General features: G+C 32.8%; 1 protein-coding gene across 1 annotated transcript in view; it reads right to left on the reverse strand.

Moving 5' to 3' along the window:
- Positions 1-13,312, reverse strand: part of LOC115891244 (zwei Ig domain protein zig-8-like) — a 265,508-nt gene that overhangs the window by 128,275 nt on the left and 123,921 nt on the right. The gene's annotated exons all lie outside the window — the stretch shown is intronic.

Consider the following 13,312-nt stretch of genomic DNA (forward strand, 5'->3'; position numbering starts at 1 on the left):
TCACTATTTTAATGATGTGAAGTGAAAAAAAGAGACCCGTCAAAAACAAAAACTTTAAAAAAAATTAAGCCCACGGCCACACAGAAAGCGTTTTTTGCGTTTTAAGCGTGAAGAGTCTTTAGCGACTTAAACTAAATAACAGGATTATGTAGAAGTGGCCCCACTAAAAGGGTGTAGCGTTCGGCGTCTCTCACAAAAAACGCAAATGAAAACAGATCCAGTTTGTTCTATGTAGCGTCTTTAGAAATATCTAAGATAAGACCCCCCGTCACAGGCGGACATTATATTTAATACAATAAAAATAAATTAAATAGTATGCATTCGTTTTAGGGTATTATTTAAAAATATTTTTTATAGAGAACATCTACTGTTTAGGAAGATTCAAATTGCAAAAAATTGAAGGAAATGCTTGAAAAAGTGTAGTTTGAAATGTTGAAAACGTAATAAATTAAAGGAATATTTTCTTACGCGTAAAAATTTTTTTTAACAGAAATAAATAGTTTTTGACGCGTTAAAAATAGTTTTCTACACGTAAAAATATTTTTTTGGGGTAAAAAAGTTTTTTTTACAAGAAACAATAAGTTTTTGACGCGTAAAAAAATAGTTTTTACGTGTAACAAATAGTTTCTTACACGTAAAAAAATATTTTTTTTGCGTAAGAAAGGTTTTTTACAAGAAACAATAAGTTTTTGACAAGTAATAAAATAGTTTTTTACGTGTAACAAACAGATTTTTACACATAACAAATAGTTTTATAAGAGTAAAAAATAATTTTCTTCTAGTAACAAATAGTTTTATACGCGTAAAATTATAAAAATAGTTTTTTACGTGTAACAAATTGTTTTTCCACGTTCTAATTTGACTCACTTTTACAAAATTTGTAATAAAATATCAATATTTTTGATAAACACGTGGACAATATCACTTCGCGTCACTACGTATTTCTAAGCCGTTAACACGTTTCGTTACAACTAGCTCGTGTGTCAGGGCCGTCTCGCTATCTCGTATGTCACGGCCTTAAATTTTTACTACCAGCGCGCGTAAAGAAGTTTCATAAATCATGTCATAAAATTGTGTTAGCAACTAGTAATGTTTACTATTCTATTATATAATTATATTTTTTTTATTATATTATATTATAATTATAAAAAGTTAACCACAACACTACAACATAGAAAAACTATACACATATAAACTAAAATTCGTAAAATAAATAGCAAATAATAATTATTATTTTTACACACACCACTGGTACTAGCAGCAGATTGTGTTTGTCGTCGAATATATGGCTCGGCCCGTCCACAATTCAATACCAGCATCTTTTATCTTCGTCTCTTCAACGCTAACGGCGCCGATCTCGCCTATCTCTTTCTCACAGGATTGATTGTTGGACGGGCTGGGAATCCACGAGCTTGTGACGTTACTAATTGACATCTTGATAGAATCTGCAGACCTGCCGCGTCTTCTGCGTGTTTTTAATGGACACAAATCGAAAAAAGCGTTTAAAACGGTAAAATCGCAAAAAGCGCTTTAGACACAAAAAACGGAAAACGCTAAAAAAGCTTTCTGTGTGGCCGTGGGCTAAGACTAGTAATGCTGTTATTTCACTACAAAAATAGTTTGGTTTGGTTTGGTTTGGTTAGGATAGGGTAGAATAGAAAAGAAAATTATGAATTATTACCTACACAAATTTCGCGCTACACCTCAAACTAGATGGGAGTTCTTTCGATATTAAAAATTTAAATATTGCTTTTTAATGACTAAACCAAACATTATATGCGATAAAACATACAAAAACCTAGGTCGTTTTCTAATTTGAGTTTTTATAAACACCCAGACTGCCCAAACGACGAAATTTCTTTTATGAATGACGCGGTCAATGGCCAATATAAACTATATCTATCGCACTTTAACCCGTTATATTTTCTATACGTAGTATACTTTACCTCATTGGCGTTACGATGTGACGACTTTTCTGTCGTTACCCAAATAGAATGAAAAAAGAATCCGTTGCTCAGGGTTAGAGGAAAGCTGGGTTAGTAGGTAAGGCTTCTGACTCACAGTGACTTTCTAATGTTGTTAAATATTAAAATAAAAAAATGATAATATATAGGCTGCAGAGATTTTAATATTGATGTTAAGAATTCAAATAGGTATGGTCAAAGACAGTGAAAAGGGCGCCACTTACTTTGTTTATGAGAGTGGTAAAGTAAGAAACCAAAAAGAAGAATACGATATCACAATATAGCTAAAACAAAGTAATCAACAGCATTAAGGGTCTATTAGGTTTATCAGGAATAAAAGTCAGAAATAACTATCCTACATTAAACATTTATTGAAAACGAACACAAGTATCATCAATTAGTCACAGTGATCCCAATAAAACCGCAAGTTATTTTAAATAGATTCGAATTTAGTAACTGTATTCTTAGAACTAAGTAAGCTACTTAATAAAAACAAGTGAAATTTATGTATGTCTCAATACGATGATGTTTCGAAACATGTCGTGTACAAAAACCTTTAAAATGAATACGTGTTAATAATTTTCATATAAAATATCATAGCTAAGTAAGAGTGTACTGTACGAATCAAATTATAACTTATAATGTTAAATAAAAAATAATTTTGACTACAATATGTGGGATAAATAGTGATAATTTACCAGGTTATTAAATCTGTTGCCTCAAAAATTATAAAATAAAAGCGTACCTTGTGTATCAAACTTATCTGTATATAGTTTCTTATGATGTAAACAGGTAGTTAGGTATTTTCCAGACTAACAGAAGTGGATGCAGATGACTATGGCAGGAGAAGTCTTCGATATCAGCCAAAAGAACGATTGTAATGTCAGGAACACTGTCTTAAGGTCATGTGGTAATTACTGAGTACCATGTGGTAGTTACTGAGTACCATGTGGTAGTTACTGAGTACCATGTGGTAGTTACTGAGTACCAGGTGGTAATTACTGAGTACCATGTGGTAGTTACTCTATAAATAAAAAATAGTTCTAAGGACAGATACTCAATAAAAAAAACAACTTACGGTCTGAAAATCAGCTTTACATAAATATATTCAAACCATATGCCGATCCAAACCAGTAATTAAATACTCAAATAAACGAAGTAAAAAACGGAAATAACTGAAATAGAATTTAGTTAGATAGGGCTATATAAAATGGCGGATAAACTTACGGTGATCATTCAAAGAAGAAACCAAACAAATACGATCTATACTCTGGATTGCATACTTTACAAGGTTTTCAAATCTCCAAATCGGATACCCATGCAATGGAAATCGAAAAGTGGATTCAGAGTGCTTTTCATTGGAAAATTTGTCGGACGCCGAAACACGCGTCTTCTTCAGATCCAAATTCCCAGAAAAAAGACCTTCTTCTCAGTTTCAGAACCCGAAACCAAAAAACCCTATTCACCACAGACAAAATGAGAGAAAAAAGTGATATCATATGATCGAAATCATTAGAACAGAAAATCGCAATCCACAGCGAAGTGAGATTGGGACAAGTGAAATGCAATTAAGGAAGTTTGGCATATAGCGAATAGATGGCGCTAATAAACAAGACAAGTGAACTGTAAAAAATGAAGTTTGACATCTAGCGAATAGATGCGCTAATAAAAATTAAATATCGAGACAAGTGAGCTGTAACAAATGGAGTCTGGTATCTTTGGCATCTAGCAAATAGATGGCGCCAATACTAAGAAATTTAAATAAAAATAGATTTTTAAATTCAATTTTATTAAAGGGAATAAAAAATGCTACAACGAGCCGCGGCATTTGGAGTTTAATACGTGCAAAACAGAGCGGGAACGAAGGACAAAATGAAATTTTGACCGGCAGTAGAGGAAATGGATAAAATAAAACGTTTTGAAGCGACAATTGATAACTGGAGGGCTTTTTGGGAATAGTTTAGAATGTCTTAGGATAAAAAAGTTATTTACAAAAAGTATAATTTAAATAGGTTTTTCCTAATTTTCTTCTGATTTTTTTTTGGGTGGGGGGGCATTCACCATTTTAAATAATCATACCAAACCAAACCATTTTTGACCTTATGGTTAAGCCGCCACTGGTTTCAACCTTCATTTACTAGACTATATTTCCTAGAACGACTTTTGATTTGACCCAACATTCATATGCAATAATTTTGGAAAAATGATTTTTTTAATCGCCCTTGGGCAATTTAGTATAGCAATCTAGTAAAGTTCACTAATAAGCTATTTGTTTTTGACTTAATTTGCTACGGTTAAATACAAAATACTAATCCTATGATAGTAATTTTGGTTCTGTCAGTTCTGTTGCAGCACCCTGTGTTGAATGCACTGGGCTGTAGTATAACACTACACTAGCTGAAATAGTTTTGTTCTTTTCAGTCTTCTAGCTAAGCCATCACTATCCAGGAGCTGGTAGGCCTCGATATTGCTGTGCTGATGGAGCCTCTCTCTTAAGGCATATTTCCGATAACGTTGTCGACATTGTCCACTTCTAAGTCCTTATGTAGATTGTCATTGCATATATACCCACGGTGCCTCAACAATACCTCGCAGTACCTTGTTTTGGTATATTTGGATAATATTTCGGTTGCTTTGTTTGATACATCCCAAGAGTTGAATACGATCAGTCCATATTGGCTTCAGGACTTGTTGATAAAGCAAAAGCTTATTATATTTTATATTTTTTTTACTGAGTAAAATAAAAGACTACGGAATAAAATAAAATAAATACACTTAGATCCCATTTTATCACATACTAAACTAATGAATACCAGAACAACAAACAAAAAATGTAATATATAAAATACCATGTGAATGCGATAAATTTTACATTGGTGAAACATCTAGACCCTTAAATGTTCGAACTAAAGAATACAAGGATTATTTAAGAAAGGGAGATTTTCACAAATCTAAAATTTGTCAGCATTCATGGGACACAGGGTACAGAATAAATTTTAATAACGCCAAAATTATAATGAAAGAAGCGATAGCCTCTAAAAGAACAATAAAAGAGGCTTTTTTAATACAATCTAATAAAAATAAATGTATGTATCTCATGCATCTGTAGATGTTAATAATGTATGGTAATCGCGTCTTTGATTTTAAAGAACATAACATAAATAAACGTAACATACGTAAAAATTAAAAATAATCATACAGAAAGATTGGGGCTTTTTGGTTTTACCTTATTAAGGAATTGTGATCAGGTAGTAATTGTTAATTTTGAAGTTTAACTTGATATAATGTCATTTTAACAGAACATCAACGGTTTTTGTAGACGTATCTGTTTTAAAAAACTAAGTTTGAATTATTTAAATATTTGAAATATTTTTTTCTTTATTCTTTGTATTTTTTTTGCTTCCGACGACGGAAAGAGATAACCTTTCCGAAACGTGAAGCATTTTTTTTTGTTCTTTATGCAAATTTGTATATCTGTAAACCTAACTTCTGACAAGTAGTTTCCGTTTGGATTAACGCAGAAGTGTTTACCAAAATTAACTATTTTATTTTGTAGATTTTCTTGCAGTGGCGAAATACCAATAAAGGATTTTTTGGAGATACCTTCTTCTCTTCTAAAGATTGGACATATGTGTATTTGATTTTATTTATGTAAAAGCTCAATAGACTTTTTTAAAGCTGGATTTGCCTGGGAGAAAACATGGGAGGGCACTTACTAGCGCTAAACGTACGAAAACAGAAACTATTTGCATACTAAATCCCGTCTTATATATTCTGTGCTACAGTCGAAAATCCCCCTGCTTTAGCAGTCTAAGACGCGGGTATATATTTACTTATTTTATGCCTTCTGGTGTACTAACTCAAGTCGGTTTATTTATATAAAAAGAACTTTATTTAGCCTTGCTGAATAAAACACAGCTATTATTTTCGTCATTTTTATAATACTAATCAAAATAATATGAGGTAAACGCCATAATATGTTGCCGATTTGAAATTCCAATGTAACGCAGCATACCGGGTGCGTCTCAAAACTGGATCACCCCTACAACTTTTTATTTTTTCAGAAAAGAACTTTATTTACCGGTGCTGTATAAAATACAGATTTTATTTTCTTCATTTTTAAAATACTAATTAAAATAATATGAGGTAAGCGCCATTCAATATGTTGCCAATTTGAAATTCCATTGTAACGCAGCATACCGGGTGCGTCTCAAAAGTGGCTCACACTACAACATTTTATTTTTTCATACACTCACCGGCAAAAAAAACTGGCCAGTAAAAACTAGTCCCAATTTCAAAGTTGGATTTCTCGCGAACCACTCATTAGATTTTGATGATTTTTTTTTAAATTGTAAATTAATTCCTTCTTAATCCAAATTTATTTTGAGCATATACAGGGCACAACAATAAGACGAAGTTTTTTGCCCAAACTTTGTAACACCCTGTAGGGTGCAGCGGCTGTAGTAGCTATTGCTAAATCAAATCACATTGTAGTCTCATCTTTTGTGAGCATTTTGCTTTTTTTAATCACGACATTATCTCTGTTTGTATTGGAGATACGCTGCTTTAAAACAAACGCCTCGAAAAAAGCTTTAAAATCAAATCAAACATCAGAACGTAGACGTAAACTAACTAAAACATGAAAATTAAAAGAAAAGGTAAAGAAATTTTAAGGGACTAATATCTAGTATCTACTCGCTTGGTGAAATTTCCCGTTTCCATATACCGATTCCAGGCATCCTGGACTGTTGTTCGAAATATACCAAGGGTATGGGAGACATAACGTTGACTTCGGCCATCCTCAATTAAAGCCACAATACGAGCAACATCCGTTACCGATAATGGCATTTTTAATTTGACAACCGTTTTCTGATATTGCAAATACTCATAAATCCGCCTATGTCGCCTTGATTATTTACACATAATACTTTCTGCCTTTTCCGAGATGAATTCTGAATTTTTCGAGACGTTCGTTTTAAAACAGCATATCTCCAATACAAAAAGAGAGATAATATGGTGATTAAAAAAAGCAAAATGCTCACCAAAGATGAGGCTACAATGTGATTTAATTTAGCAATAGCTACTACTGCTGCTGCACCTACAGGTGTTACAGAGTTCGGGCAAAAAGTTCGTCTTATTATTGTGCCCTGTATATGCTCAAAATAAATTCGAATAAAAATTTCTGACTTAGCATCCGGTAAAAGGAATTAATTTACAATTTAAAAGAAAAATCATCAAAATCTAATGAGTGGTTCGCGAGAAATCTAACTTTAAAATTGGGTCTAGTTTTAAGTGGCCGGTTTTTTTTGTGGTGAGTTTATAAAAAAACGAGATTTGATATGTTAGTATATGATAGACCTAAATTAGATTGACGAATTCAATTGTTTTTGGTCACTGTTTCACCGGAAATTATACAACTTTTGATTTTTAAGTGTCACCCTCTGTATATTTTTTACTTTATTCGAGAGAAATGTAATAAATAAATAAATTTAACCATATAGTTGCTATATATTAGACCATTTGCTACGTTCTTAGATTTTAAGTCCCAAACATTGCTCTTGAGATTTTGTCCCGTTAGAATAACCATCCGCCGCACTGTGGAGCGCTGGTCAGCGCGTGACGTAGCATTCCGCGGCGACTACGACAGCGGCGATTTGACGCGATCGAACAGTCTTTTAGAATATATACAGTCCTTGACCTAGGGTGTCATTTAAAAAACAAAAGTTGTAGTAATTTACGGTGAGACAGGAAGTAACCAAAAACAATTGAATAAGTCAATAAATCCTAATTTATGTCATATACCAACATAAAAATTCGCGTTTTTTTTATCTGAAAAAATAAAAAAGTAATAGAGGTGAGCTATTTTTGAGACACACCCGGTATTTAAGTTCAAACTTGGCTATTGTTTTAGACTTAAAAGCATCTGAAAAATGTCAAAATACTTCCAAAACACAAGTGATGACAAACCTAGTAATTGGCGGTGGAATATATATTAACCAATGCGATCAACTCACTAACAATCAATTAGAAGTTGGTCAAAAAATGCATAAAAAAGCTGAACAATTCAGGCAAAGAAAAAAGAAAAGTCATTCTACTCTGAGTGTCAGTTCAATAAAGTAATGAAAAAGCAAATACGGGGTGGCCCATCGAAAACGTTCCGCAAGGCATAACGGCCAGGGTATTTTTTTTTCAAAAAATCCAAAATCACGTCAATTTTGTTTGTGAGGGGGACAACTTTTGCCCCAAAAAATCTTCAACCCTCTGAGCGGGGGTGTCATCCCCCATTTTTTTTCAAATGGAGAAAGGGGGGTCAAGTGGTACCGTAATGAAAAGGGCTTTTTATTCTCTATACTTTCCCGCTTCGTTTTTGAAAATCGGTTGAGTCATTGAGAAAATATGAAGGATTGAAATTTGAAAAGTTTATTTAAAAATTTATCAGAGTAAATGATAAAGATAAATTCCTTCGACCAGTTTGCTGTTTTTTCTTATTATTTCTAGATGTTTTCGTATTTTTTCACTTGCGGCAAGGTTGAACGATCAGGTGCGGTAGTTGCGAAATAGCTGTTCTGAGACTTGTGCGTTGAAGTTCCTCTCAATATCGTTAAATTTTTAACAATTATGGTGTACTCACTTGTAGAAAAAGTAGAGATAATCGAACTTTATTTTAAAAATAAACTTTATTTAACTTTATTTTAAAACGTCTTCGTTGAGTTCTTGTACCAACTGAATTTTGTACGGGTGGAACTTTTTTTAATATCCTTTGGACGCTTGTACGATTCACGCCGGTCTTATTGGCTAATTTTCTTGTACACAACGTACTTGGCAACTTGGCCTAATACGAATACCTCCATAGCTTCATTTACTACAGGATTTTCCCTCTGCCTCTTTTTATTCATAACGGAACCAGTTTCGCGAAATTTTGCTACTAACTCGCGAACAATTTTGCCATAAAGGTGTTTGTTAGTTTATCTGCGCAACCCGATTGCCACATTCATTATTTTTAAAATAAAGTTCGATTATTTCCACTTTTTCTGCAAGTGAGTACACCATAATTGTTAAAAAGTTTAACGGTATTGAGAAGAACTTCAACGCACAAGTCACAGAACAGCTATCTAGCAACTACTGCACCTGATCGTTCAACATTGTGGCAAGTGAAAAAATGCGAAAACATCTAGAAATAATAACAAAAAACAGCAAATTGGTCGAAGGAATTTATCCTCATCATTTACTCTGATAAATGTTTAAATAAACTTTTCAAATTTCAATCCTTCATATTATACAATGACTTGACCGATTTTCAAAAACGAAGCGGGAAAGTATAGGTAATAGAAAGCCCTTTTCATTGCGGTACCACTTGACCCCCTTCCCATTTGAAAAAAATTGGGGGATGACACCCCTCAGAGGGTTGAAGATTTTGCAATCATTTTTGGGGCAAAAATTGTCCCCCTCACAAACAAAATTGACGTGTTTTTGAATTTTCTGAAAAACAAATTACCCACGCCTTGCGGAACGTTTTCGATGGGCCATCCTGTATAGAACTAGAAAAGGAGCGAACACTCCATTAACTGGACCAGAAACCGATCTGAGTCCCAAGGAGGATACAATAGTTTAGATTAATTTTATCCCTCCCATACAATCTACAATCTACCAATTAAATTTGTTCCTTTTTGATCCATTCCCCCAAAGGAAAACTTCTTCTTTCTAAAAAAAGGAAAAAAATCGAAGAAATTTCAAGCGTATGAATTCCTAAGTGCGATAGTTCGACAATGATTCAACTCTCTTACAACACGTATGTCGCTTTTTATATCGTTAGAAAAGCTTTTGATCTTCGAAACGCTTTATATAAAAGTGTTTTACAAATGTTTGTTGGCACCAACAACTTTCTTTCGCGTGCCTTTTACAGACTTAGGCCCTTTTTGTCATGCAAAATAAACAAGCAAATCCTGTGATAAAAATAAATTAGAAATAAAAGTATTTTTACCTGTTACTTATACCATTATTCTTTTTCAGTGGCTGGTTAATGTTTGTCGAAATTATGCCGGATGCCGTAGAGAGGGGAAAAATGTTTTTCAAAAAGCAAAGAGAAAAATAAGCAGCGCTAATTGGTTGTTTTGTTGTTCATTTTTGTTCTTTCCTTTTCATGTATAAATGTAATAATTTTGGAAACATTTTTTATTGTGAGTATTCCCGATGTTTTATTTATGTTTTGTATCTATATATGTTCCATGAAAAAAGACTGGAAAAATCGCCAATTAAGCAAATATATAAATAATAGTATATTGTTTTTATTGGGAGTAAAAATTATACATTTTGCGACGAGGCTGTACGTTTGACATTACATGCGAGCACAAAATGTCATTTTTACTCCGATTAGAACATGCTCTTTTTTTTTCAAACGCCACAAATAATTTTTTGAACAATTTTAACGTTCTAAATAATATAAAAAGATTTAAAATTAATACCTTGTCTTAATCCTTTTGATATTTAATTTCCATTTTTTAGTGAGAAACAAGTATAGTAATCGCAAAACATTTTCCGATGCACGTCATCAATCATATCGACAATGACAGTAAAGTCTATAAAACTAATTTAAGATACCGAGCAGCTCTTCATTTTACTATATAGAGCAAATGATTGTAACAGATATTATATTTAGATTAAAGCTGCAAAAATTAGTTTAAACCGAATTTTATTATCGCTATGTTGGTCACATTGCGCCGTTTTCAGCAAGGTTGTCATTTATTATTTGACAATTATCCACAATGTCAGTCACTGGGCGCGTTCAGGGAACTCAGCCGCTGACATTCAGCGTAGAATTTTGCTGACCAGCAGCTTACGATATTCCCTAAACGGCACAAAGCAGCAGAAAGAACAAGAAACAATAGCTGTCTCATGCGCTCTCTGTCTACTATAAAAAATTGAGAGAAATATAAATAAATCGTCTTCGTCAAATCGGTCTATAATCGATCTTGAGTCTTTAGAATAAAAATTATTTTGAAAAAAGAGTTATTATTACTGGCTGATCATTTAATAATTGAAAATATATTATTTGACAATACAGTGTTAAACATCAAATTTCTAAAAAATAACAGTTTTTAAAAATAATTTTACCTATACACCTAAACAAAACAACTTAAAATAACAGGAACTGGCAGTTCGACCAAGTCACCTTTTACGCATTTTTTTTTTCGATGGTATGGTACAAATAAAATTACTGAAGGTGTAAATACCCTACAATAAAAAAACGACGTCAGGGGTGATGTGGAGGTGAAGCAGATTGCCGTTACTTTATAAGTAAACTTATATAGGGAATATTATCGATCGTTATTTCTAAGCCAATTAGGCGCAATTTTTTGCTGCTGATTAGATTTTTTTTCAGAAAGTAGTATTTTCTCTTAATTTCATTGTATTTAGAAAATTCGACATAAGATGAAAATCAAGTTGAAATTTCTTTATTTCTTTAACTTCTTCGATCTCAATTTACAAGTATTTTTCGAACGTTTTAGATTAACCTACTGCTTTGTAACTTTTTTGGCAACAAATATCTCCTATTTTTTAAAGATTCGATTAACTACGATTGACTACAAACTTCAACAAACCATAAAAAGTAAACAATAAACTGAGAAAATTAACCTTATTTTTAGTTATTTTACATTAGTTGACCACAGATAAGGAAATGGATTAAGGCTGACTTGCCTCAGCGTAAATATTTACCGCTGAGAATTTTGCACAGCGGCTGACTGTTGCTGTTCGACAGAATAGACCGTTTAGGGAAATCGCTGACTCAGCCACTCAGCTGCTGACCATCCCTGAACGCGCCCAATATTTTGTATAATATCGTGTTGTTGTTTAATCTTTGTGAGTAGTTCTCGTTTTTTGCCTATTTTCAATAGTATTTTTTTAAAAATTGTACTTTTAAGCACAAACAGTTCTTTTAAGAACTAAATTTTCGAGTTTTTGTATTGCATTTCTTGAATTTGTGTGTTGAAAATATGCCGAAGCATTTAAATAGTCGAAGCAAACAGCTTGTAGCTTTCCTGATAAACTATTTTGAACGAGAACGGAATGATTATTGCCGTCTTAAGACATTTTGGAAAAATACCATTTTGGAACGACATGTTTATTAAAGTTGTTAGGTGATTCAGAGTGCTTTCTGACAGATTCGAAAACATTTTTAAAGTTAGCCCGTCGGTCCCAGAAGAGGATTTATTTTTGATGGTATTAATTGTACTGCGAAGCTCTTCAAGAACTACGGGCGAAAAAAAGAAACTGTGTAAGTTTACATTATCATAACCCATAATAACGCTTTTAGAATAATCTTCATAATGGACTAGTTTTTGCCAATATGTAATAAGTAAAATAAGCTATAAAACAAATAAATCAATTAATTACTAAAATATTAGTAATAAAGTTAAAATAAAACGTAAAAATCTTTAAAAATGATATAATAAATATGTTGTTTGTCACTTTTAAATGAAGATTCATCTCATAAATCCATCACAATCTGGCAGCGTTGTCGCCATCGCTTGTCACTCAAAATTGATCACGTGAAATTGTTTTGCGATTACCATAGGTGTGTCTTTTTTAGGAATTATTTGACCATCTGTACAAGTGCAATCGCTAAGTGATTGAGATCGCAGAATAAATCCATAGAATAATATCATTTATGACTTCACTTATTAACAGGATCATGTTTAAGTCAAGCCTCGTTATTCCTCTGCTCCTTTTCATAAAACGAGGGTTAAACTAGAAAATAAAACTGACTGGAACGAGATTATAAACATTCTAATCCCGTCGGGTCCTTCCTTCTCCTTTGGCCCAAAAGAATAATTTATAAAGTAAAATTTTCATTTTTTTAATTTCTTTCACGACTCCTCGGTCGCTCTAGATTCCAAAAGAAAATCTAATTTGGAAATCCGTACCTGTCTGGCCTATATAGCGGCCCCGGCAGCTATTGCACAGTTTGCAATTAAGTTTATAAGCTTCCAGACTTTTTGAAATTCTCCGTTACCTCGTTTGGGTTAAAAATAAATTGGCTCTTTCTTTGAACGGATTTAGAGATAAGTTTCGTTTTTATACTTTGAGAACGTGCTGTTTTTTTTTCTGCGTTGCCTTTTATGTCAATTTACAAGTCAATTGAGTCATCAAAAAGGAAGAAAACGGCACAATGTATTTATAACCAGCTTGTCGACTTACGTTCAGTCAAATTTAGAATGCCGCCTTATCTAACCCAAGCATTTTTAGACACAAAATCGAAACAAAATCTCTGCTGATAAATATTGCAAAAGAGTTTTGTCACATTTTTGATACATATGTTTCGTAACATAAATCGCTTTTTGTTTCAAAGC

Source organism: Sitophilus oryzae, unplaced genomic scaffold (assembly GCF_002938485.1).
Source record: "Sitophilus oryzae breed Bouriz unplaced genomic scaffold, Soryzae_2.0 scaffold_980_pilon_pilon, whole genome shotgun sequence".
Classification (NCBI taxonomy): Eukaryota; Metazoa; Arthropoda; class Insecta; order Coleoptera; family Curculionidae; genus Sitophilus; species Sitophilus oryzae.